Source organism: Martes martes (genome assembly GCF_963455335.1).
Source record: "Martes martes genome assembly, chromosome: 1".
Taxonomy (NCBI): domain Eukaryota; kingdom Metazoa; phylum Chordata; class Mammalia; order Carnivora; family Mustelidae; genus Martes; species Martes martes.
Window position 1 is genome coordinate 6,880,178 of NC_137888.1, and position 27,751 is coordinate 6,907,928.

Genomic DNA, 27,751 nt, shown 5'->3' on the forward strand with positions numbered 1-27,751 from the left:
TTTTCTTGAGAAAGTTGAACAAAATTTAGAGTTGCGCTGGCAGAAGTTATTTTCCTATGTTGTTTGGGAGAGATTAAAATACATCAACTTCCCCAACTGCCTCAAGCTTCCTGCAACTCCAGCCCTTCACCAAAACTCTCCTTTTCATGATAAATGGTGCTCTTAGGATTCTGAACCTCCTGGAGGCCTTTCCCTAGAAGCTGGTTATATTTATGCCATCTACTGGGTGTGGGTGGAACTGCATCTGTTGCTGCAAGCCACAATATCCTTATTCTGTGCCCAAGGCTTTCAAGAAAATTGAGGTCTCAGAAATGATAAAAAAAATTTGGGAAACACAAGTATATATCACTTAGAACATAAATAGGGACACCTGAGATGTTAATTTTATTTTTATAAGTATTTTTTTTTTCAGAGGAGGCTATTTTAACCCTTCAGTTCTTTGTGTTGAATCTAAGGAAACATCCCTGAGATCGGGTTGGAGAATAATGTAGGTCAGGTTGTAAGCCTTGTGCTCCAAATATTTAAAAATACTACATAGTATTTTTTTAAAAAGCTCAAAAGAGGTGCCTGAATGGATCTTGGGTTGGGAAATGCAGGAGCCAAAATCTTCAATACCCATGCAGGGACAAAAGTTGAGGTCTTAGAATCAGACAATCAAGAGCAGGAATTGAGATTACCCCATTAGGACTGGACTGTGACAGCTGGACTGGAAAATCAGCTACTGTTAGCACGGGGTTACAACAAGGATGACTACCTCTTTCTGTCTGGATTTAGGTGCAAAGATTTTTAAGGATATTCCTACCTTTGCACCTAAATCCAGACAGAAAGAGATAGTCGTCCTTGTTGTAAGTGTGTTTAAAATGATTGAAGATAAAAGTTTAAAAACATGCTAGTAAAAAGGAATAAACAGATTATGAAAAACCAAGCTATATCTTTGTGAAATAAAGCATAGTTGCTGAAATTAAAATCTCAATTGGCAGGCTAAGTTAACAGAAGAGATATGGCTGGAGAGACTATTAGTGAACTGGAAGACAGATATGAGAAAATTACTAACAATGCAGCAGAAAGAGAGAAAGAAATGAGAAATATGAGAGGATAAATAACTCTAACATATGTTTTATAGATGTTCCAGAAAGAAAATGGAAAAAGTAAGGAAGATGCAAAATTCAAGGAAATAATTGCTGAGAATTTTCTAAAGCAGACAGAGGAAGACAAAGACCATATGATTTAACTTATACGTGGTATCCAAGAAACCAACCAACCAACCACACAAGCGCAAATTCAAAGATAAACAGAGTGCTGGTTACCAGAGGGGAGGTCAGTGGGGGGGGGGGGGGTGGGCAAAATGGGTAAAGAGAAGTAAGAGGTACACAGTTTCAGTTACAAAATATGGAGATGAAAAGTACAGTATTGGAAATAAAGTCAATAATATTGTAATAAAGTATGGTGACAGACATCAGGGCAAGCACTGAATAATGTACAGAATCGTCAGATTACTATGTTGTACACGAACTAATACTACATTGCATGTCAATTATACCTCAGTAACTTAAAATACCAGTTAAAGTCTTTTAAAAAAGAAAAATGAGAGAGGACAGTCAGACTCAAGAAACACACTGAGTTTGGAGCAGGAAGATATGAATTTAAATCCACCCCAGGACACATTGTAACAAAGATCAAATATTAAAAAGTACCAGAGAGAAAAGCAGACCAACTACAAGGGAACAAAACTAGTGTAGTGTGAATCAGAGTTCTCCAAAGCAGTAAGAGAGATCAGAAGATAGTGACGTAATAGAGTTAAGAGATAAGCAGAGAATTTTATATACAACTAAGCTATTCTTGAGGAGTAAGGATGGAATAACATTTCCATTTATTTATTTTTTAAGATTTTATTTATTTATTTATTTATTGGAGAGAGAGCAAAAACATGAGTAGGGGGAGGGGCAGAGACAAGAATAGAATCTCAAGCAGACTATGTGCTCAGGGTGGAGCCCCATGCGAGGCTGGATCTCGAGACCCTGAGACCATGACCTGAGCTGAAGTCAAGAGTCAGGGCACTCAACTGACTGAGCCACCCAGGTGCCCCAATAATATTTTTATTTTTAACTTTTTTATTTATATAAATATATACATATAATATATATATTTTTATTTGTATAAAACCTGAGTAGGAACCACAAACATAATTGAATATGCAAATAACTATAAGTGATTTAGAGACCATTAAAAGATTTGCAGCTAAACACAAGCATAATGAAGAGGCTCAACTACACCAGGCGACAAACACAGCATACAATGTGGGAGGGGGAGCTCTGGACTGAGGTTGAATCCCTGTGGTTCTACAGTTCATGAGAACAGCTGAGACAATCATTAACATTAGAACCCAGTTAAGCATGCATACTGAACATTTAAGTGTTACCAGTGAAAGTCCAGAAGTACAATATATAACTTTTAAGACTAGACAAGAGGGAATTTTAGAAAAAATAAAACAGAACTTAATTTTTAAAAGAAAGGGAAGCAGGACAAGAGAAGCAAAAAATCATGGCATGTATAAAACTTAAAAGGGCATGGTAAAAATTAATTTTTTAAATGACTAAAATGGTCTGGGTTTATGAATTAAAAGATACGGGTTTTCGGTTTTGATTTAAAAAATCCAACTATGCTGTTTAAACTAAACAAAAAGTAAAGATATAAAGAAGATGGAAGAAAACTAATGTAGCTATTCATGGCAGACAAAATAGGCTTTAAGGTAAAACACACACACACACACACACACAAGAAACATGATTTGAAATCAAGAGGGTTACCGCATCATGAAAAAGGAATAATTCAAGAAAAAATATGTAAAAATTCTGATATTATGTTTATTACACTAGGTAGCCTGAAAATAAAATGTTAAGGTGAGGAAATTATCAGGTTAAAACTGAAACATCAGCAAGAAGAACGGAAAATTTTAACGCATCCATCTCAGAAAAATAAGTGAGATAAAATAAATTATTAGGTATAAAAAGAGTTTTTAAGTGAGCGAATTAACAACTTACGTAGTTAGCATCCATGGAACCCCTATATCATAATGAGAGAACATAATGCTTTTATGCATCTGTGAACACGTGAAAGTTGACCTCATAATAAATCACAAAGCAGATCTTTAAAATACCAAAGAACTTCTATAATGGAACCATGGTCTTTAGGCACAATATTTCTTAAAATAGGAAATAATTATTGGTATTAACTTAAAACATATGTTTTAAACATTTGGAAGTTTAAAAACACACTTCTAAATAAACCTGGCTCATAGAACGTGTCAAAGTGGATGACGGTTAAAAATGCACGAACCGGGTGTCATACTGACCTAATGAATCATTGAACATCATATCAGAAACTACTGATGTACTGTACCTTGGCTAATCAAATTTAAATTAAAAAATTAAATTAAATTACAAAAAATAAATGCATGAAAATACAACCGTACACCCCCAAAACGGAGCAGTATTTTGAAGGAAATATATTGACTTCAGTAGGAATATGTATCACAGTCATTACAGAAAAAAGGAGCAAATCTTAAAATTAACGAGCTATGTGGTCAGTGTGAGAAGTTAGAAAGAGGACAGATGTAACCATAAGGGAAATAGCTCAAGAAAACAAAATTAAAAGCCCCAAGTAATGCAATGACAGATGAAGCAAAATAGGTAACATCAACTATGTTAAAAGAATATTTTTAACACCAAAAAATATATATTTTTAACACCAGAAAGTACCTCTCATAGAGACAAAGAGGACATGAAGTCGGAATAAAAGATAAGTTACATAAATTGAAGAAATGTCTTTATGAAAAATGATTACATTTTTCTTACCTCTTACAATTTGCCCTCGACCCTTGAACATTTCTTTATAGACTGGTCTGAAGTTTTGAGCTGCTTTTTGGAAATGATTGCATCACACCCTGAAGTTTCCTATTTTGATAGCATATGCTCAATATACTTCTACAAGCCAAGAGATTTTTATATAAAATAACATTTTTAGGACATGCACATAAACAAGTTAGAAGTTGTGTTTCATTTATCTTTGAAATATCCATGAGTTTAAAAATTAACAGGAGAAACTGCTTAGCTCAACACACCGAGTGTTTGGAATTCTCTGATGTGTTTAGTGACCGCTCACGTGGGGCCCATCGAGAACTAAATCCTCCTTTCTCTTCTCTGACCACCTTCTGACATATGCTCCCAGCGGCATGTTAAAGAACTGCTCTTACTCTACGATTTTTGTGGCACAGTTGAGGTGACCACAATAGGCAAACTGAAGTTTATTCTTACACCAACAAGGCACTTTCATGGTCAATCTTTTCTCTTGCTACTGGTCCAGATTCCCTTTGCAATATTATCAATAGTTTCATTTGAAAGTAAACTCACAAACCCTAGTATGGCCAGAAAAGCATTTATGACACCACATATTTTGAGTTAGTAAATGAAAGGCATGGACAAACTCCTCAACTCAAATTATGCTCATGTGGAATCTTCTGGACACACATAGTTGGAAGAGATGTCAAAATGACCTGTGTTCATAGTTCTATTTCTTACCAGTTAATGAGTTACTCTACAAGTCAGTTTTCTCATCTGTGAAAGCAAAATAATAATGATATTTCCCCTGAGGATTGCTGTGGGTGAAATTATGGGACGCAATATTCTTAGTTCGCTGTTGGTGCTTTTTACATATTATATGCACTCCCTTACTTCCATGAGGATTGCTGTGGGTGAAATTATGGGACATAATATTCTTAGTTCGCTGTTGGTGCTTTTTACATATTATATGCACTCCCTTACTTCCATGAGGATTGCTGTGGGTGAAATTATGGGACACAATATTCTTAGTTCACTGTTGGTGCTTTTTACATATTATATGCACTCCCTTACTTCCATAGATGTTGTAGCAGCATCGGTAAAAGTAACAAAGATTTATAATAAAATAACAAATATTGTTATCAAAAGTTATTAGAAGTTAAAAATAGAAATAATAATAGAAACAATAGTAGTCATTATTATATTTATGGAATATTATGTGGCAGGCACTTTGCTCAACAGTGCTTATGTATTAACTCAGCCTTCAAACAGCTCTTTGGGGTAGATACTGTTGTCATCATGCCCATTTTACAGATGAAGAAACCGGGGACTCCAGAGGTTAAGTCAAAGTTGGGTGAACCGCAGCCTGCAGGCAGATCAGGCCACACCCATTTGCTTATGTTTGGTGGCTTTTGTGCTATGCTGGCAGAGCTGAGTACTTGCCACAGGGGTGCACATGGCTCACAAAGCCTAAATAACCTACTTTCTGGTTGATCCTTTACAGAAAAATCATGTGGGCTCCTGAGTTAGATAATTGTCCAAGTTCACACTATGATGCCAGTCTTTAGAGCTAAATAGTACCTTCAGATTGTGAGGCTTTTTCCTGGCCATGGTTTTATGACATAACAAGTGTATTGCCTTTCTCCGTTTACTAACTGTTACATTCCCACTACTGACAGCCTCTGTCACAAGTGAACTTCGGAATCTTGTGACTTACAGTGACTGAAGTGTATCTCACAGATAGTCCTCAGATGGTCAGTAGGGGGTAGCTGGCTGGGGATGGGAAGGGCGGACTCTACTCCTTGCAGTCATTCTAGGGTTGCAAGGCCCCCTTGAAGATCGACATCCAAGGCAAAGAGAGAGTGGGGGGTTGCGTGGGAGGTGTTTTGGAGCCAGACCCAGCAGCTGCGTGCATCACTTCCCTCCCCATCTCCTTGGCTATAATTCAGAAATATGGCCTTATTTAGGCAAAGGATGTTAAGAAATACAGCCTCTCAGGAAGGGAAAATGGGATTAGCATATGATGGGCCAGGTCCTGCTAAAGGATGATTTTACAACTTCTTTTTTCACTGACTGTGTATTACACCTTCCACATTTTATCCATGCTGACGGGTGTAGATGGAGTTTGCTCATTTTCCCTTCTATGTAATATTCTGTTGTGTGGCTTTCCTACAATTTATGGGTGCATTCTACGGTCGACAGGCCTCTGGATGGCTTCCAGTTTGGGGTTATTGCTAAGAATGCTGCAAAGAACGCATCTGAACTGGTCTCCTTGGACATATAGAAAGGTCCCCTATTGTATACACAAACAAGGAGAATGGCTGGGCCCATGGTCCATTGACTTAGAGGTTTACCAGATATCACAAAACTACTCTGCAATGTAGTGAAACACTTTACACGCCCAGTAGGAATCAGGACTAGTTTCTCACTTATTCTCATGTGTTTTAAATCTTGTCCACTGGATGGGTATAAATAGCTCATTATTATTTCAATTTTTTCAAGAAACTTTGAATAGGTTGACTTGTATCCAGCCTTTATAAAGAATTTTTCCAATTCAACACTGAAAAGATAAATAATTCGATTGAGAAATGGAGAAAGGATGTCAATAGACATTTCTCCCAAGAAGGCATGGAAATGGCCCAAAAGCACATGGAGATAGGCACATCTTTCTTAGTTACTGGGGAAATCAAGAGAAACCTTGACAAAATGTCACTTGTCCTCTAGGATACTTCATTGTCCAAAGGCAGGCAATGACCTAGGCTGGTGGGGTTTTGGAGAAGTTGGACCCCTCATGCATTGCTGGTGTGATTGCAAAACAGTGAAGCTGCTTTGGGAAATACTCTGGCGGTTTTTGAAGTTATTAACGTGGACTTACCATATGACCCAGCAATTCGAGTTCTAGGTAGACACCCTTGAGAAACAAGAATACATGTTCACCCAAAAATGTGTACATGAATGTTCACAGCAGCATTATTCATAAGAGTCAAAAAGTAGAAACAACCCCAATGTCTATCAACAGATACATGGGTCCATAAAACAGGGTCTATCCATGCAATGGAATATTATTCAGGCTTAGAAATGAATGAAGTACCAATAACATGGCACGGCATGGGTGAAATTTGAAAACACGACCCTAAATGGGAGAAGCCAGTCACAAAAAGCTCTGTACCGTATGATTCCAGTTACTTGAAATGTCCAGAATAGGCAAATCCATAGGGACAGAAAGCAGGTTCATATTTTTTTAGGGGGTGAGGGCAGGGAGGAAGAGGGGGTGACTGCTAGTGGGGACAGAGTTTTGGGGGGGAGAGATGAAAATATCCTAAAATTATAAAATCTTTTTTTTTTATTTTTAAAGATTTTTATTTATTTACTTGAGAGAGGAGAGAGAGAGTGAGAGAGCATGAGAGGGGAAAGGGTCAGAGGGAGAAGCAGACTCCCTGCCGAGCAGGGAGCCCGATGCGGGACTTGATCCCAGGACTCCAGGATCATGACCTGAGCGAAAGGCAGTCGCTTAACCAACTGAGCCACCCAGGTGCCCCGAAAATATCCTAAAATTAAATAGTGCAACAGATGAATGTAACAAAATCCACTGAACTGTATGCTTTAAAAGGGTGGATTTGATGCTCTGTGAATAAATTTCAATAAAGTTATCATTTTAAATAACCTAGAAAGGTAGACAGTGTTTCCTGTGTCACTCGGCCTTTCCAGCTGCTCACCTGTGATTCACCTACAAGTACCGGCCAGGTTTTATCAGCTATGTGTCCACTTTTACTTGATTTTAGGTGTTTACTTAACATCTGGTGGCGTGAATATCAACTTCCCTTCTTTTTTGACCTCCTTCCTTTTCGAAACTGTCTTGATAATTCCCAAACTCACCCACAGAAACACAGAGATCGGCTTGTCATTTTCCACAAAAAAACTACTGGTTGGATTTTGTCTGAAATTAGATTAAATTCAGAGATCAACAGGGAATTCTCAGCTTTGAGAAATGAAGTTTTCTCATTAGTGAACGTGGCATGTTTCTCCGCCTTGAATTCCTCAATTCCTGGTTGGTTTTTGTTTTGTTTTTACTTTTTCCACAAGCACCTCTGTGTTCCAGTGTCTTCTATTACACATAGTTATTATTTCTGTGTATATTATAAATATGATGTGTGTATACATATGTGTGTGTGTATACACATAATTGATCCTCATTGTTCACAGATTCCATATTTGTAAATTTGCCAACCTTCTAAACTGTATCTCTAACTCCCAGATCTAGACTCATGTTGCCCTCCCTGTCATTTACAGACATGCATGCACAAGTCAGTGACAATTCAGAGATGTCTAGTTTTGATCTTCTCAGCAGAAGTTAAGTGAGGCAACGCCCTGCCTTTCGGCTTCAGACTTGTCCTGTAAGCAAGTGTCCTTCTTGAAGTCTATTTAGTGTGACATTTTTGTGCGTTCTGTGAGGGATTTCACTGTTTAAAATGCCTCCCACCCCCAGCATGGTGCTGAAATGGCTGGCTGGTTGGCGTTCCTACGTGCAAGCAGGCTATAAGGTGCCTTATAGAGAGAATGTGTGAATTAGATAAACTTCACTCAGATAAGAGTTACAGAGCCATTGGTCATGAGCTCAAAATTTTTTGTTGTTTTTTGTTTGTTTTGTTTTGTTTGTTTGTTTTAAGATTTATTTATTTGAGAGAGAGAGCATGAGTGGGTAGAGGGGCAGAGAGAAAGTATGTCCAAGCAGACTCCTGCAGTGTGGAGTCCAGTGTGAAGCTAGATCCCATGACCTACAAGATCAGGACCTGAGCCGAAACCAAGAGTCAGACGCTTTACCGACTGAGCCATCCAGGTGCCCCCCATGAGTTCAATGTTAATGAAATATCTATTAAATACGTATCAAATTATGTATTTTTAAACAGAAACACACACAAAATAAATTTACGCATCTATCTATTGATAAGGACATTGTGACCAGAGGCTTGAGGGGACCTAACTTGTATTATAGGAGCAATGGCTCAGGACAGACTAATTCAGTGTTCATGGTGACTTCATAGAATGCAAGTACCGTGAATAACCAACGTGAACTGTGTGTGAAAATATGTTTAAATACATATATGTGTATAATTCTAAATGTATGTAATAAAACATTTATGGAATCTTATAGTTTTGTAAAAGGAATATTTTGATAAAATTAAATGAAATATTTTAAATATTTCATATGATGTTGGTTTCCTATGTAAAGGAATACAATTTACTTTTTTGTACTATTCTTCTCCCTGGCAAGGTTGCTAAAATGTGTTTTCTCTAAAATCGTCCATACAATATTGAACAGAAAAGAGTGGGCACTCTTTCTGGTTTTATAGGAAATGTTTATAAACCGAAACCAAGAGTCAGACACAACCGATTGAGCCATCCAGGTGTCCCCCATGAGTTCAATGTTAATGAAATCATATCCAGTAAATATCATATTTGCTTATGATCAATATCAGATTTCTGTTAAAGACATTCTATCATTTTAAATTCATTAATAGATTTTTTTTAGTAATGAATCCTAGATTGTTTGTTGAATTAATTTTCTACGTATATTAAGATGACCGTGTTTACCTCCCTTAAATCTGATAATATGGTGAATCAGAAAATAGATTATTGAAGTTAAACCATTAATAAACTCCTGTGATAAATCCCATTCCATTATAATGTATTTATATATAAGTTCTATTTGATTTGCTGTTATCTTTTTTTCTGATTTTTTTTCCAATTTTTTCTTCTTTTTTTCCCCACTTGATTTTATTTTATTTCTTTTCAGTGTACCAGAATTCATTGTTTATGCACCACACCCAGAGCTCCATGCAATACGTGTCCTCCTTAATACCTACCGCCAGGCTCACCCAACTCTCTACCCAACTCCTCTCCAAAACCCTCAGTTTGTTTCTCAGAGTCCACAGTCTCTCATGGTTCATCTCCCCCTCTGATTTCCCCTGCTAATACCTTTTTAAAAGATTTTATTTATCTGACAGAGAAAGACACAGTGAGAGAGGGAACACAAGCAGGGGGAGTGGGAGAGGGAGAAGCAGACTCCCCACTGAGCAGAGAGCCGGATGCTAGCTCAATCCTAGGACCCTGAGATCATGACCTGAGCCCAAGTTAAGCCCAGATGCTTAACAACTGAGCCATCCAGGCACCCTGGTTTGCTAATATCTTATTTAGATTTTCATACGTAATGCTGTTTGTTTCTATTAGTGATATGGGTCTTATAATTTCCTTCCATGTATTATGCGTGTCTGGCTTTGTTATCCAGGTGTTCTGTTTTGTTTTTGGTGTCATACAGTATGTTGTCAAACTTCCTCTGTCCATTACTCGTCCGAAAATGTGATGTGGAATAAGAATATCTATTTCCTGAAAAGTTGATTCAGGTTGAACCACGTGATAATGCCTTTTTTGTGTGGAGACAATCTCACTATTGATTTTATTTCTTTGATTGTTCTAGATCTACTGACATTTTCTTTTCAGTCAGTTTTGGTAATTTATTTACAAAACTATTACCATGTGACTTCCTTATGATCGATCATAAAAAAACACCATTGTGGCTTCCCTCTTACTTACCCTTGGGTCCCTCGTTCTGGGTGAAGCCACCTTGAGTATCATGAGGACACGCAAGCAAACTTATGTCTGAAGAGGTCTACATGGTGAACTGAGACCTCCTGCCAACCGCCGATCCAGGGAGCCTCCAGCCCCCGTCAAGCCTCAGCTCCCTGCCACGCACCCTGACGGCAGCGCTGCGGAGATCCAATCTAGAACCCAACAGCCAAGCTGCTCTGGAATTTCTGACCCACAGACCTTGTGAAATAATAAATGTTTCTTGTTCTATGTCCTGATGTTTGGGGGTAATTTGTTATGAAACAATAGATAACTAGTATAATCATATAATTTTTAAAGGCCGGGGTACTTATATTGCACATGACAAACACAGTTATAATATCATCGAGAGCTTATATAAACACTAAGAAAAGCCCTAAAACGTGAATAGAAAAATAAGAACCGTACATGAAAAAATAATTTAGGAAAAAATGTGTCAATGACCAAAATGCATATCCATTCAACTTTCCTAAAAACTCAAAAAAGTATAAATAAGAAAAACTATGTTACAATTTTTACCTATCAAATTAGCAAAGATTTAAATAATGTATTTAATGAGTAGGAAATATGATGAGACTTGAACTCTCCCTCAGTGATCATAGGTTTATGAATCGGCACAATATTTCTAAAGAGAAAGTGGACTATAGCCCAAAGACTTAAAATCACTCTTTAATATCTACAGGAAACCCTCTTAGTATATTATTAAATCACTCAATCAATCGATTAATTTATTAACAATAAATTAAATACACATTGAAAGGAAATACATCTCAACATAAATAGTGATTTTCACAAGCTGATTTGGGGGATGTTTCTTTAGAAATTTCTGTATTTTCCCACAGTTTTTCTCTAATATTATTTTATAAACAGAAAAATAAGCAAGTATTGATTTTCAGACAAACAGAAAATTGTCTGTATATTAGTATGAAATATGAAGTTGTTGGGGTGTTACGAAGTCAAGAAACAGTCAAGACACGCACAAATGCAGTGTCCCTTCTCAAAGGGACATCTTTCTAGGTCACCTCAAGTCTCCACAAATAAAAGTTAAATTCACTAAAGGGAAGATGAATTATGTGCTTCACATGTGCCAGCCACACACTTCCAATGGGGGAGTTTTCACTTTCCCAAGTTTCAGATTAGGAAACAGTCATGTGATTATCTCACGATCAGGTAGACTGAGAGCAGCAGAGCTGGGGCTGACATTGGAATCACTAAATACAAGGGTAGAGCACTTTCCAAGACCCACAGACCCACCCAGGCCCTACATCCTGCAGGAATGACCTCCATTCACAACCACTGGGGGCCATGGGCTAGACATTTTGCTGCAGGACAAGGGGAAAGCTTGAACTAACCAGGCATGAGGCCTGTTCTTGGCAACTGCCAGGTGCCTCCTGCTTTACCATTGCTCAACTTCATGTTCCAACATCATGGGCTTCTAATTCTGTTTAGTGCAGATTCCCATTCCTGACCCCAGACTTGTTGCCCAGATTTGTGGAACATATATATAATTTTTTGTTTAAATTCAACTTAAATTCAATTTTATTTAAATTCAGTTTAAATTCATATACTGTATTATTAGTTCCAGAGGTAGAATTCAGTGACTCATCAGTTGTACATAACACCCAGAGCTCATTCCATCATGTGCCCTCCTTTATGCCCATCCCCCAGTTACTCCACACCCCCTCCACCTCCCTTCCAGCAACCTTTGGTTTTTCTCCTAGAGTTAAGAGTCTCTTATGGTTTGCCTCCTTCTCTGTTTCCGTCCTATTTTATTTTCCCTTCCCTTCCCCTATGCTCATCTGTTTTGTTTCTTAAACCCCACATATGACTAAAATCATATGGTATTTTTCATTCTCTGATTGACTTATTTCGCTTAGCCTAATACCCTCTAGTTTCATCCATGTTGTTGCAAATGGCAGGATCTCATTCTTTTGGATGGCTGAGTAAGACATGAACCGACATTTCTCCAAAGAAGACATAGAAATGGCCAACAGACACATGAAAAAATCCTGAACATGTATTTTTTAATTTAAAATTTTTTTTTTTTGAGAGAGAGAGAGAGAGAGAGAGCATGCACAGGTGGAAAGGGATAAGAGGAGAGGGCAAGCAAGTCTCAAGCAGACTCCACAGTGAGTGCAGATACAGGGCTCAATCCCACAACCCTGAGATCATGACCTGAGCCCAAATCAAGAGTTGAAAGCTTAACTAATTGAGCTACCCGGGTGCCGCTAGAACGTATTTTGCCTCCCTGTCTTGATTCTGAGCATGTCATTGGGCAGAGCCAGCACACACAGTGACTCTTCACACCCTGGTCCCTTTGGGCTGCCTGCCCAGCTCAGGTCCCTCTCCCTGAGCCATCACACAAGGGGGCTCAGGGCTTACTTTCTAATTTTCCCTAAGGTTTGGATTGTTTCCAAAACTTGGGTGGTCTGGAGGAATAATAACTAAGCTTTGTCTCCAGATATATTCTGGTTGTATGCAGGGCTGTCTCCTCCCATCAGTGTACCTGCATATCCTCACACGTGCACACACGCACACGCACGCGCACACGCGCGTACACACAGCCTGGATAAGAAGCCTCACGTTACTGGGCAAGTGAAATAAGTGGATGTGACTTCTTGGAAGTGAGTCTTTCCAGTAAACTGAGGGTTTCAGGTGAAGAGAGCTCACCTAGAGTGGAGACCATCACGTTTCAGTTTGTGCCCTGGAGAACCTATCGAATGCCTCTGATTCTGAGCCATGTTTTCTAATGTTCAGGCAATAGTAAGCACATGTCCCATATTAGAATCCTAAGCCTAAGTCCTTTTGCTTTAATGCCTTGCTGCCAAATCTGTTCCAGCACTGCCCAGCAGTGAGAACACCCACCCTTCCTCACGCTACCAGGAGTTGAGCTGTGGCCGTGCAGTGCCAGAGGAGGTCTGTCACGGCGCCAGTGCTGACCTGATGCTGAAGGAGCTGACTTCAAAGGAAGGATGCTCAGTATTCCTGGACATGAAGAGTATTACTCACGAGAGGTAGAGCAAATACCTTATGATAAGTGGGAAATTTCACCTCCCAGTGAGGGCTGAGAATCATATTCCTTTTGATTTCCTCTGAGGCGATGAATGGATAATTCTTTTTTTTTTTCTGGTGTAAACAAAATTTTTAAAAATTAAATCATGGCCTCTTAAGGATGATTGCTGCTGTCACTATTATCATCTTAGGTAAAGATGGTTCTATGGGGAAAGTGAATTTTGCTGCTGTCACTATTATCATCTTAGGTAAAGATGGTTCTATGGGGAAAGTGAATTCTTCTATCCCTGGGCATTTGAATTTTAACCTTTTATTGAGCAAGACCTGGAGGCAAGATCTAAATATCCCTCCAGAGCTAGGAGTATAATTTGTTTCTAAGATCAGACATAATAATAATAATAGTAATAGTTATTATTATTATTATTATTATTAAATAAAAGTCACATTAAGGAGAAATCTAGTGAAATTAGAATCTGAAAGACCATTTGGGGCTTACTTGGCAATTTCCTAGCTTGTTGCAAACATCGAGGTTGAGCTCTAATTTTTTTGTGTCCCTGCTGCAATTAGCTGCCTTTACTGGATCCCCATAAGTCACTGAGGAGTTACCGGGATCCTTCGCGGGGCTGTGGGAGTACTGGCGAGAGGTGTTTGCTCAGCTGCTCAGAACAAAGTAGAGAACCAGGTGCAGGACCAGCTGTTATTGGCAGCCAGCAAGGACACAGAGAAGCATGGCTGAGACAGACCCAGGGAAGAAAAGGATTATAGGCTGAATTGTGCCCCCAAAAGATGCTGAAGTTCCCAGTACCTGTGAACATGACCTGATTTGGATGTAGAGTCATTTGGTCACAGTTGATCAAGTTAAGATGAGGTCATTAGGGTGTCCCTAATCCAACAGGACTGATGTCCTTATAAAAAGGGGAAATTTGGACACAGAGAGAGGGACACACAGAGGGAAGGTAGTGTGAAGACGCCAGGAGAAGGCGAAGCTGGCCATCAAGCCGAGGAATGCCCAAGGCGACCAGACGCTGGGGAGAGGCCCGGAACAATCACTCCTCAGGGCCTTCAGAAGCAACCGACCCCACTGGCCCCCTTCATCACTGACTAACTTCCAGAACTTGTTGATCAGGCCAACCAGTTTGTGGGTATTTTGTTATGGCAGCACCACAAAATTAACACAGGAGACAAGTAGCTCCTCCATCATGGGTCTCTGAAGATGGAAGTCCAGGGCGGGCGGGAAGGCTTAACTTGTGCCATGTAAACCCCTTCCTAGGTGAACGGATGGGGACACAAAGCCCCAAATGTTGGTTTTTGTCTTTCACAGTGCTTTTATTCAAAGTACACAATCATTATACCCTCTCTGAGAAAGCATTTAATAGATGACCACTCCAGGAAAAATCGGGCTTGTTCAGTGCCCTGTCCAGACTCCTCTTTGTCCCTTAGTGGTGATCACTGAATCAGCCCCAGAGATCAATACTCTGAAAAAGGATTCATATTGCAGTCATAATTATCGGTCCTCAAATGCTAATGCTTATAGAAATCTGGGGGCTAGAGTTCAGATTCCAAGCATCCTCCACAGAGCTACAGAATCACAATCTCTGGAGGTGGGCTTAGAAATCTCTAATTAACCATGCTCCCTTCCCCCACTCCCGTCCCCTAGGTTGCTGGTACAGGCAATTTGATCATCCCTCCTTGAGAAACACTGTGGCAAATGACTGATATATGTATGTGGCTTTCACTCTGTGACATCTGCATTTTTGTAAGTAACAACCCCAGCGGTCTAACGGCAAAGGTATGAAGATCTAACTGTGGAATGTCAGGCTTGGGTGAGTTGGATGGTGGGGAAATCTCCTCCAATAGCTTCTCAGCTGGGCTGGGCTCATTTGTAAATCACTGGATAGGGAGTTGTTTCTCCATACATTTTTTTTTGTCCCCCAAATAAATGGGTGGTCCCTACAATGGTGACTATCAGTCTAGATCAGGTGACACAATGGGGAGTTATGACCTTCTGTGAAATGAGTCATGAAACATTGACACGTTTAATTCCATCTTTGAAGCGCCATGGCTGTGTCTGTTGAGGATGTGACTTTATCATGTGCAATATAGTGTAACAGCCTGAGGAACATGAGGATAGCAGGCAAGCTTCATATAAGGACATGTCAAGCACGAGTGACACGCTCATGGCTTATCTTTTGCCATATGGTGACTCATTTCTTTGTAGGCCAGCAGGTAACCAAAGAAGCCCATAATGCATAACATTTAGTGGAGAAAATTGTTAAGTAAAAAGTTGTGACCCATTGGTTTCAGTTTTTTTTTTTTTTCTGTAAATCGATACATTTATGTGTAGTGAAGGGACACCTCAGACCAACTTAAGAGTTGGGTTAGAGATTCATTTTTCTTGAGGAAATCCACTTCTGCCAAGCCTTGAAGTTATAGGCAAGGAGTCCTTAAGTGGATATCAGGTCTCCCATGTGTATATGTTGGCAGGGTGGGCAGAGTTACGTATAAAAATTACCAATGGGTTTTTTCCAGGGACCAATGGGTATTTTAAAGATGCTATCTAAAATTAAGCAAAAAAAAAATTCTTAGGTGTGTGGTAAGTATAAGTGTTTGTTTGCTTATTAACTTATTATTTTAGTGTTAAAATGGCATAACTGAAATGTCAAAGAGGACAGGGAAATAGCAGCTTTCATTTACATAGAGAGAACAATATTTTATTTTTATATTTTTTATATATTATATATTTTACAAAATATTTTATGTTGTATTATGTATATTGTGTTTTTATTTCCCTATTAATAAATTTTACATTTCATATTTATATACTGCATACTTTATATTAAAACAAATACAGGTAAGTTTTAGAGTAGACTATAAAGTTCAAGTAAGTGTTTTAGAAAAAACTCTAAAACGCTAGATTTCAAAGAGATATTACATTTGCAAAGGGCATCCTAGGGATTCAGCCTCTCAGATACCAACACATAAAAATATAATTAAGTGAAAAGGCACAAGACAGATATGTATAGTGCATGAACACAATGTTGTAGAAAAAGGGAAAAAAAGTGTGTATCTCAGAAAATGGTTATCTTTCATGGTAGAATTTGGTAATTTGGGTGATTTTTATTTTCTTCTATATGCCATATTTTTGTTTTGCATATTTTCCACTAAGAACATGTATACTACTTACATAATCAGAAAAATACATAATTCCCTGCCAAATTTCCCATGCAGTTTTGTATTTCCTTAATCATATTTGTAGGTTTCTTTTCTACCTGGTGTTGCAAGCTCCCAGTAAAACATGAGGCAAGTTCTTCAACAACACTTCACAGCAACACTGCCTCCTAGGGAGCACCACTACCCACCTTCAGAACTGCTATTATGCTCCCACTTATGATCTGGCTCTCAAGTTCTGTTTCCACGATTCTCAGCAAACACTCCTCTAGCTAAAAGAACATTCACGCACGCATGGCTTTTTCATCATATAGTAAGTAATTGATGTTAATTCCAAGGAACCTTCTGAGGCAGTCTTGGAAATATTTGCTCTAGCGTTTCAAAATGACAGGGTTGGATCTCTTTTAAGCTTTCCACTCTGTGGGATAGACTGCAGAGTTCAAGGGTATGTCTCTCTTTGGCAAGGTGTAAAATGTGAGCTCACTCAAAGAGTGAAGAAAAGTGAGTTAGTTTGAACCCCCAAAATTCTGGTACCTGTTCGTCATGCCAGCTGCCATGTCCTGATTCTCTGCACTGAGGGAATTTGTTAGAAGTAGTGGCAGTGGCCATATTTGACTGAAGCATTACAAAGGAAAGTAATACCACAGACAGTCTCCTGTTTTGGAAAAGATGGTTAAAACTGGCTGGAAAAGCAAATTCCTTTTTACCTCCTGTTAAGACATTCATTAAGAGTGTTTATTCTTGCATGATGGAGATTAAGGGAAAATGTATTTCAGATGTTGGTGTGGGACTCGATGCAGATATGCTGGCTTTCAGCTTGTGACAAAATTATATAATGCACACACTTGTAAGAGCTGTTTAATCCCTCCTAGTTAGGGGACTTGCTAACTAAAAACAGACTTCCTTATTGATATTTACGACTAATGTTTTAGTAGTCACTACTTAACTTTTTTTTGTTTTGATTTTTTTTTAAGCACTACTGTTTTCAACAATTCTTTACAGTGGTATGATGAGAGAGATGATTTCCTTCCATTTAGAAGGCATGAATCCAAGCACAAAAAGAGGGGGCAGTTTCTGGGAGGCAGGGCATGGTCAGGCTTGACAGCTTAGAGAACAGCCCACCCGATCTCTCCCCAGGCACTCATTTGTACTGCTGCACACCTACCCCGCCCCAGCACAGCCGAGCAGAGTGCGTGTACACTGGCCTGAAGTTTACTATAATCTCACCAGAGCTGGTGCCAACCCTGTTTCCAGATCAGAGCCTCCCAAGAGGGGAGAGAAAACCTGCTAGCTCTGCGGACATCTGTTCTGTGAGAAGCTTCAAGCCTGCTGCATGATGTGCATCATTTCTTCAATCCCCACCTCGACTTTGAGGTTGACATTACAGGTGAGTAAACTGAGGCTCAAGAAGCTAAGGGAAGAGCCTGACATCCTGTTTATAGATGACAGAAGTGGATTCAAAGAGGTTTTTTTCTGGAGCCTGAGATACTCTTTACATATCATGCTTGTTGTTGTTTTTAATTTGCCTTTAAATAGAAATAAAAGGAAAACAGAAAAGGACCAAGGCAAGAGAGGAGTTAACTGGGCAAGACAGTTGGTTTTCTTTCACAGAAAGATTAAATTCTGAGGATTCTTCTTTGTCCTTTGGAGAGCCTTAAAGCAAGGGTATGAGCAAATTGTTCACACCTGTGCCCAGATTATGCATATATAGGACCTGTGCAAGAAACAAAGGAGCAGGGCTGTTTCCTCATCTGTACACAAAGCTGGACCCTCCATATCTCATGGTGCAAAGTTTCCCCGAGACCAAGTCCGGAACAGATTTTTGATTACCAAGCACCAGAGTTACTACCGTCACTATTGTTTTGACAGACTCTGGCCTTTGCAGAGGTACAACGAGAAAGGCAGCCGGAATTTCTTCTACACAACTTGAACGTGATAACCATTAATTTGGTTCCTCTGGGCAAATAGTTCTCATTCATCAAGACTCAAAATAAATAGTCTGGAATTTTTTTTTCAGTTAATCTAATATGCAAGTAATTAATGTTTCTTTAACGTAGAGCCGAAACAGCTAGAAAGAGGTTAAACAGAAAAATGCAGTGATTCTGAATAACTCAGCAAGCCCTAGTCCTCTGTGAGGAACAGAGGTCTGGGAACGAGCACCCCGACATGCCACCATGGCCATATTGTCACCTCCACAAACAGGGCCACACAAATCTTTCATTTTACAGGATCCTGTGTAGAAGCAACACATGTAACATATGTTATGTTTAATAGGCCCAGGCTGCAGGAGCCAGTGTGGGGTAGGGGAGGGGAGGGGCATATCTGTCACTGGGAGTTGTGGGATATGGAAAGGAGAAGCTGAAAGAGGAATGGGGAGTTTCCTGGGGTAGGGGAGACTCTGAGAGGTAGGCGGAGGGAAGGAGCCCTATGCTTGCTTCTTGAGCAAGGCCGATATTGCTCTATACTCCCCTCTTTGGACTGTCTTTGCTGTGTCCCAGAGGTGTTGGGCTGTCATGTTTTCATTTTCATTTGTTTCCATGTATTTTTTTAATCCTTCTTGAATTTCCTGGCTGACCCATTCCTCCCTTAGCAGGATGCTCTTTAACGTCCGTGTGTGCGGTCTTTCCAAATCTTTTCTTGTGAATCACTTCAAGTTTCATCGCATTGTGGTCTGAAGCTATGAATGGTATGCTCTCAGTCTGTATTGGTTGAGGCCTGATTTGTGGTCAAAGTGGCAGCTGCACTCCAATGTTTATAGCAGCAATGTCCATGATAGGCAAACTGCGGAAAGAGCCCAGATGTCCATGGACTGATGAATGGATAAAGAAGACGCCATATGTGTGTGTGTGTGTGTGTGTACACATATATACACATATGCACGTGCATGTATGTATATGTACATATATGTATGTGTATGTACATATATGTATATGTATGTATACATGTATATATGCGTGTATGTATATATGCATGTATATATACATGTATACGTACATATACATATATACATGCATATATATACACAAACACACTACAATATTATATACTATATACTGGAATATAATATATACTGGAATGTTACTCAGCCATCAAAAACCTTGCCATTTGCAATAACATGGATGGAACCAGAAGGTATAATTGTACATGAAGTAAGTCCGACAAAGACAAATACCATATGATTTTAGTCATAGGTGGAATTTAAGAAACAAAACATATAAACATAGAGGAAGGGAAGGAAAAATAAAATAAGACAAAAAAAAAAGAGATGAAGACAGACCACAAGAGAATTCAACTCTAGGAAACAAGCTGAGGGTGACTGGAGGGGAGGTGGGTGGGGGGATGGGGTAACTGGGGGATGGACATTAAGGAGGGCACGTGATGTGATGACCACTGGGTGTTATAAGCAAGTGATGAATCACTAAATTCGATTCCTGAAACTAATAATAAAATATATGTTAACTAACTTGAATCAAAATAAACTAAAATAAATAAATAAATAAATAAATAAATAAATAAATAAAAAGAAAGAAAGGCAGGCAGCACTCTACAAGGAGGTGAGGGACGCTGTGAGTTTCTGAGCAAGGGAGACCCAAGAGGACATAGAGCCTGTATGCCGAGTGCTGCGAGCAGAGGTTTGAGGTGAGGGAAGGGCTGCTTCTGTCTGGGGTCCCAGAGAGCTGTTCACATGCAATGGACAATGGGGATAGACTGCAGGGGACACTGTATGATCAGGATGATCAAACCCACACCCCGAAATGTGTAAACTGTGAAGAGGTTAGAGATTATACACTTCTATACGTAGAAAATAAAACTTTAGTAAATACATTTTAAAAACCACACACACAAAAAAGAAAGGAAACAATAGGACAGAACACCAGGAAAGGAGACAGGACAGGAGGGAGACAGGACAGGAGAGGCACAGAACACAACACGGAGGGGAGAAGAGAGGAGAGAAAGGTTCCTCCTAGCTTCCTAAAATTCCACTTCACAGAAGGCTATTGGGGAAGCAGTCCTGGTCCAGAATATTCTCTGAGTCCTCTCTCTCTATATTTTCATGCACCTGGTTACGTAAGTCCAGAAAATCCCCTGGACTTCCTCATGGATCAAAAGTTTAACGTTATTTCAGCTTTCCAGGGCTGCTACTTAGAAGATTACTGTCATTTTTTAACCCATTTCCATTCTTTTTAAAAGACCAACCACTTCTGGTTACAGATGTGGCTCCTACGGCACTGAAAGGGACTTCAGTGAGAGGTATCACTTCCCCCGAACTACGACCACGGACCTACTTCGGTGCTGACACCTACAGGACCCTCCCACTAGACTGCTATGACCAATGCATTCTTCCGCCTCCACTATTGGTGTCACAGAGAACTTCAATACCTCGGTCCCAGGAGATGGTCCAAAGGCTAAGAGAGAAAAGCTGAACACAGACACTCACATAGACACCCGCACCTCAACGAGATAGAAGGTGGCAAGCTACGCTTAAAAACAACAGTCCACGACCGGGAGGCAGACAAATGAGGATGACTGAGAGGACTGGGAACGATCCTGCAGGAAAAGTTGGGAGAAACAGGCAATAAATGGGGGGCCTCACAGGAAAAACAGCCTGGTTCACCGGGAGACCCTGGGGCAGAGTCAGCCCCTGCCAGGCACGCCTGGATTGAACGAGGACAGGCTGGCTCCCCAGAGCCCAGGAAACTCCGAGACCACGCCCGTTCCTGCTGATTTCTCCCCAGCTATGAGCACGGCAATCCTGGTTTCATAGTTCACACCTTGGAGCACACGACGGGCCTCAGACCCACAGTCACCGGCCCGCCCACAGTGACCACGCACACAAGGAAGGGAGCCTCCGAAGAAGGGACAACCTGGCACCTTTGCAGACAGGACCCGAGTCCCTAGAGCAGAGGCAAGTTTCCGATCAGGAGAACGGGCCTCGGCCCGGGACGAGGCCTTCCCACTCTGTCTGCCCTGACTTGTGGGGTGGGCACGAGCCAAGGGACCCCGCCCTGCCTCGCGCCCCTAGGTTGGCTGGAGGGCCAGGTGGGCCTGGAGGGGCTGAGCTCGAGGAGGCCAGGAGCCCTTGCCACCTCCCCTGGGCTCGGGTGATTGACACAACTTGGTCCTGGACAGCCAAGTCAGGAGGAACTCCTTCCTAGAACCTGGCTGGCCTCCCCTCCCCCATGCCAACCGCTCTGCCCCGGTTGCCACGCACGGCTTGACCTGAGACACGGAACTCGCCACCGGGCTCGGAGTGCTCGGTTGCGGCCCCAGGACGCTGGCCCTCGCAGACGTAGCTGTGGAGCCCGACGCAGCCATGGAGGGCCCTCCTTCGGCCAGCGGAGCCACTTGCCAAGCGGTCCTGGAGCACATGCGGGATGCGCTGCTGCTGATGTCCAGGAGCTGGACACGTCTCCCTGGGTGGGCCTGGGCGGTGCTGCTCGGGACCGCGCTGCTCCTTTGCCTGCTGAGGAGACGCCTCCCTCCAAGAAGCGCGAAGGCGCTGGGACAAAGGTGCTCTGCCCGCCCCCAAGTCTGCGCCGGAGCGGGCCGCCAGGCGACGGCGGGCGCCACCACACAAGCCCCGGACGCCCGCGGGCCACCCGGGGTGCTGGCCAGTCCTCCCTCCTTACAGACCTTGGGCTTGGCAGCCATCAATCAACAGCTGAGCAGGCTGGTCCTTGGGGACCCTGCTGACGGCCTGAAGCAAGACCAAAGGAGCCAGCCCCCCGACGTCCCCAGGTCCCTGGAGAAGCTGCCGGTGTCGTTTGAGGGCTTATTTGAAGACCTGGTTAGCCCCAGGAACATTCTTCCAAACCCTGGATATAGGGGTGGGCCAGGCCGGATTGAGACATCCAATCAGTGGGGCCCACATATATTTACTGTGGTGAGTTGAATCTCATTGGCCTCCTGTGTGTGGGCGGTATTCAACCACCTTTATAAATGTTAATCAGTGAGGCAGGGGTTTGGGGGGTGCGGAGTAGTAGGAGGAGTTAGAATAGCCGTTGGAATAGCCGTTAAAATAGCTGTTGGGAAAGTCGTTAGGGTAGTTGTCCGGAGCTTCGAAGTGTCATGGTCTTCAGGGTCGTTGGGAGCATCATAGTCCTCGGCAGCAGTACCATGGTGAACCGGGTCCCCGGCAGCAACCTTCCCACCCCAAGTCATGGAGCAGCTGCAAGCGACCTCGCTGGAGAAACCTCGCCAGAGCAGCGTCATTCCAGGGAGCGGCCCTGTCCGGGGAGCAGCCTCATCCGGACTGCCCTTCTTGGGAGCGGCCTTGTCGTCCTCGTGTCCTCATAAGAGACGGCTCCTACCAGTCGGTTTGATTTTCGATGCTTGGCGCGAAATAAAACTTTGCTTGACTTTCGCTTTGCATCTGTCTTGTTCCTTTGATCATGGACCTTAACAGTAGGAGCAGCGGGAGAGGATGGAGAACCACCTGGGAGGACCAGAGCGCCGGATGGCAGTGACCACACTCCTTCTCTGCAGCCACCGGGACCGCTCGGCGGACAGGGTTCCAGAGGGAGGCCGAGAGGGCGGGAAGAGGACGGGGAAGAAAGGCCGGAGCCGTCGAGGGCACGCACGGAGCCGCACGCGAAACATCGGACCCGCCGCTCACCGTCCAGGGCAGGCCCCGGGCTGCAGGCTGGCCCCCCGCCTGACCTCCCCGCAGGGGACGCCAGTGCCAGGACCCGCGGAGTCCCGCCAAAGAGCGGAACCAGGACCGGCGACCACCCCGCCCGTCGGGCGGCCCTTGAGCCGCAGGCTGTCACCGAGGACGCTGGCTTCCCCGGGTCCCCTCCAAGGCCCGAAGCCGACGCGCAAGCCAGAGCCACACGCCTGCGGCAGGAGAGGCGAGAGATGGCCGAGCTGGCCGGACATATCCACCGTCTGCACACCCGGGAGGCAGCTCTGCAGCGGGGCAATGCCCAGCTGGACCGGGACATCCAGCAGCTGAGGCGGAGCCTGCAGGAGCCCCTGGACGAGCAGGACGCACACGCCCTGCGACTGCACGGAAGCCTCCTTCGGGGGGCAGCTCGGCGCGAGGCCCTGCAGAAGCAACTGGCCGGTCTGCGTGGAGCCCTGGAGCTCACGGGCCACTTGCGCAACCTCCACCAGGACAGGGCCCGAGACGTGCGCCGAGAGCCGCAGAGACACAGCGCCCACTGCCGCGAGCTGGTCCTCTTCCAGCACAGCCGAGCCGCGAGAGGCTGGGAGGCCGCTGTGTCCCGCCAGAGGCACTTCTGGGAGCTGAGGAGAGAACAGGACCGCCTGAGGCAGACGCTGGCCGGCCGGGAGTCCCACCGCCTGCCTTTCCCGAGGGACCCCCTTGTACCCGCGGCTCCGCCCGCAGCCCGCACAGCTGGGGAAGTGTCAGGGGGTCCCTGGGGTCACCGGGCCCCCGGGGAGTGGGGAGGTCCCCCTGTGAGGGCCCCGGGACCTGCGGTCGCCTGCGGGCGGGACCGGCCTCAGGGCCGCTGGGCGCTCAGCAGCCACAGCCCGGCTCAGCCTCTGCGTGGGAGGGTGGGGGGGTGGGCCGGGAAGGACGTCTGCCGGCTCTCTCTCTAGGCAAGCGCCCGCGTCTCCGCTGGGGCCCCAGGCACGCTCCGCCCTGTAGCCCGTTCACCCGGCCGCCGCACATCCAGACAGACCTCCGTGCATGTTGTCCTCGGGACGGACTTTCCCCATTGGACCCTCTACGACTGTGTACGGTAGCACTGTGTTTGCATTGAAATTCCTGTCACGAGGATGGAAGACATCCTCTCTTGTGGTCTTGGACAAAGACTCCAAACACGACCATTTCTGTGGGCCAAGACTAGCCTTAGGTTTGTGTAGAAGGAACTCCGTATTTATGGGAATAACGTGGAATTGCTTGAAAGAAAAAGAGAAGAAAATTTCAACTAGACAACATCCCACACAACTGTAAAAAGTCGTTAGTGTACTTTTAGGTTCAATTGTATTCTGAACTCATTGTTTAGTCCTAAATCCAAATTTTAGTCCTTAATTCAAACCTTTGTCCTCCACTCGAATGTGCGTCCTCCATTCCTGGGTTAGTCCTAAATTCATAGTAGTAGTGTAGTCTTCCATTAATTGCTAGGAAATCTTAAGAATTGGCAGCCATGTCCTCCCTGTTGTGTAATACATTCCCTTCATCCTTGTTAGTTTGTTTCAGATCCTGTTTGGTGTTTACCACGGATGAATTTTCAGCGGTCCAAATAGCACGTGTTCCCTGGATGACAGACACACCGGCCCATGCACGAGGGCGAGGGTACTCGCTCTCATCCCATGACACCGAATCCAGATGATGGTCGTCGTGTTGTGCGGACCTGAGAACTGTAAAACTAGAGTTGGAAATTTTAAAATAGACTCATTTTAAATTTTAAATAAGTACAGAAAGGTATCTATAGATCAATAAAAGACTGAGAAGAAGCTACGTGTGTGTGCTGTGTGTATGGAGAGGAAGGCCTCCATGGTCGTCTTCCCAGAGAGCAGAGTGCCCCGAGGGAGCAGGGAAGGTGGCAGCAGGGAGCACTGTCCCTCAGGGTCCCCAAGAGGAGAACAGAGGACAGTCCCCAGCTGCAGCAGAGAGGAGGGCAGGACCCAGGAGGGGGCTCCCAGGCTCCAGCCACAGGAGGGAGGTCGGCTGTCCCATCCCGGGGCCTGGAGGGAGGACAGGGAAGGGGTATCTGCTGAGTCCAGTGGGGGGCTGTCCCAGCAATGGGGCCAAGGGCCCCCCTCGGCCATCCGGGCCTCCGAGGACTGCTGGTGCAGGGCAGCCCCCCAGAGGGCCTGGGAGTGCGAGCAGGGGAGGCGGCCTCGGGCCCAGAGCCGGCAGGAAAGGGTCCAGAAGGAGTCTGGGGGAGGACCCAACCCCGTGAGTCTCTTTGACCCCAAGTGGGCCTGGCGGGGACTACCTGCCTTCGTACCCACACATGGAGTATCTCTGCAGCTTCCCAACGTCTTGGGCGCTGTTCGGGCGCGTGCGGGACAGTGATGGAGAAAACAGGCCCGTGAGGCCCGCGGACCCCCAGTGCTTCTGTCCTAGGGAGGGGCAAAGCCAGGGAATCGAGCCAAATGGGGCAGGGAGTAGCAGTCACTGCTCTGCAGAGAATTCCAAGAGTGGGACAGCAATGGGCTCAGGGGCCACCACCACAGGGAACATTCAGGCTGAGACAAGGGGAAGAGAAGGTAGGCTGGGAGGACAGCAGGGAGACTCTTCCAGGCAGAGAGTACAGGAGGACACACGCTGAAGGCTGTGCTCCTAAGGGAGCTGGGGAACCAGAGCAAAGGTGACAGGTCAGGGGGCAGGGAGCAGGGAGTAGGGCCACTGCACCACCTTTCCCTAGTGCAGGGTAGAGGCACCAGCAGAGGGTGCAGACCTGGAGACACAGGGCGCTGGTGGGCACGGGAATGATGTGGGTTCTGCACAGATCTGCGTCATGGTGGGGGCAGGAGAACGAGGGTGGGGGAGACGGGGATGGATTCTTGTGGGGGGGCTCACAGGGTCAGCATGGAACACTGGGACGTGGCCCTGGGGTGGTCATCGCAGAGTTGGAGGAGGAGGACAGACTGGGGCTGAGTTTGAGCAGTTGTGGGGTCGGAGGAGAGGCGGCAGGGAAGACTGGCACCTTTGGTAAGAAGGCTGTGTGTTGTCTGGGGTCCTCAAGGAACCCTCAGAAAATCTCTGCGTGGCACCGTGAGGAAGGTCAGCGAGGCGTGGACCCATTACACCCAGCGGGCAGCTGCTGTCTGAGGAGTGGGGCGTGGAGGAGGCCTGTGCGTTGGGGCTGCCACCAGGTTTCCGCTATCCCTGAAGGCCCTGGTGAGCAGGTGGTCTCACCTCCCAGCTGCTCCCACCACAGAGACCTCAAGAACACCTTCGGGAACGAATGGAGTACTGGGTGAGGATTCCCAAGGGGACTCACATCCTCCCTGATCAAGTCGACACCACTACCCATGGGAACCAGAGCAGAACCGGGGGGCTCCCTGCAGGAGGCGGCCTCGGAGCTGAATCCTGACGGATGAGCAGCAGGGACCAGTGGTTTCACACTCATAAGCACAGGGGAGTCTCATTGGACACCTTTTCTCAAAAAATTGGGATCCCTCAGTTCGTGGAGCTGAGACCCTGCGCAGCCCACATGTGCTGTGTCTGCCGGGACCAGAGGAGGAGGAACACGGATCCTTAGATGAGGATGGGATGGGAGCGGGGGCAGCTGGAGGGGCAAAGGCAGTTCTGGCAGAAAGCACCACACAGGCAAAACCACGGGACACCAAACAGCCTAGACAGCTGAGCAAGGCACGCTGGTGCAGGTAGCTCTCTGGAGGCCAGCAGCTCAGCGCTGGGAGGGTGGGAGCAGGAGGCAGAGTGGACGCATACCCCGTGCACAGCTACTCTTCCCTGTGACCCTGTGCAGGGCTCCTGTCCTCATGGGCAATCTGATCTCCCTCAGGAACCTGTCTCTTGGAATCTCAAGCACCTAGAATCCTCCCATCCTGGAGTCCCAGGGGTTTTGTCCTCCAGTGGCTTTGTAAATCCTTTGAGAACTAACCTATCACACAGAAAGCAGTTGAGCCAAAAGACAACAAGACACCAATTTCTGATCCCTGAACCCAGGGATCTGGCTCTTGCAGAAGCCTCTGTCCTGGTCTCAGAAAGGACCTCACCCGAGTCCCCTTGGAGGCTGAAGCAGGTGGAGATGAGTTTCGACCACCTGCACGTGGAAGAGACTTATTGGTTCCCTTGGATCCCAGGTCTGCTGGTGAGGCATCAGTGTGCTCCGGAGAAGACTCTGTCCACAGTCCCAGAGCCCGTCCAAACGGACGAGAAGAGACAGCTCTCAGGGTCGGGTGGCCACACTCGGCCTCCTGCCTTCCAAGTATAAGGACAGTGACAAGCTTCCCTGTGACTGAGACGGCCGGGCATCTCCCTCTGGGGTCCATCACTGCCCATGACAGTTGTCCTCTTCCTGGGAGGGCCTGGGGACATTGTTGTGCTCTGCTCCCAGGCGTGGTTCTCAAAGCCAAACCCCATCCTCGGGTTCATGACGTCAGAGGGAGGACGCGAGATCCCCAGGCTCTGCTGTTCCCTCCCATCCAACCCCACCGGAGCTCTT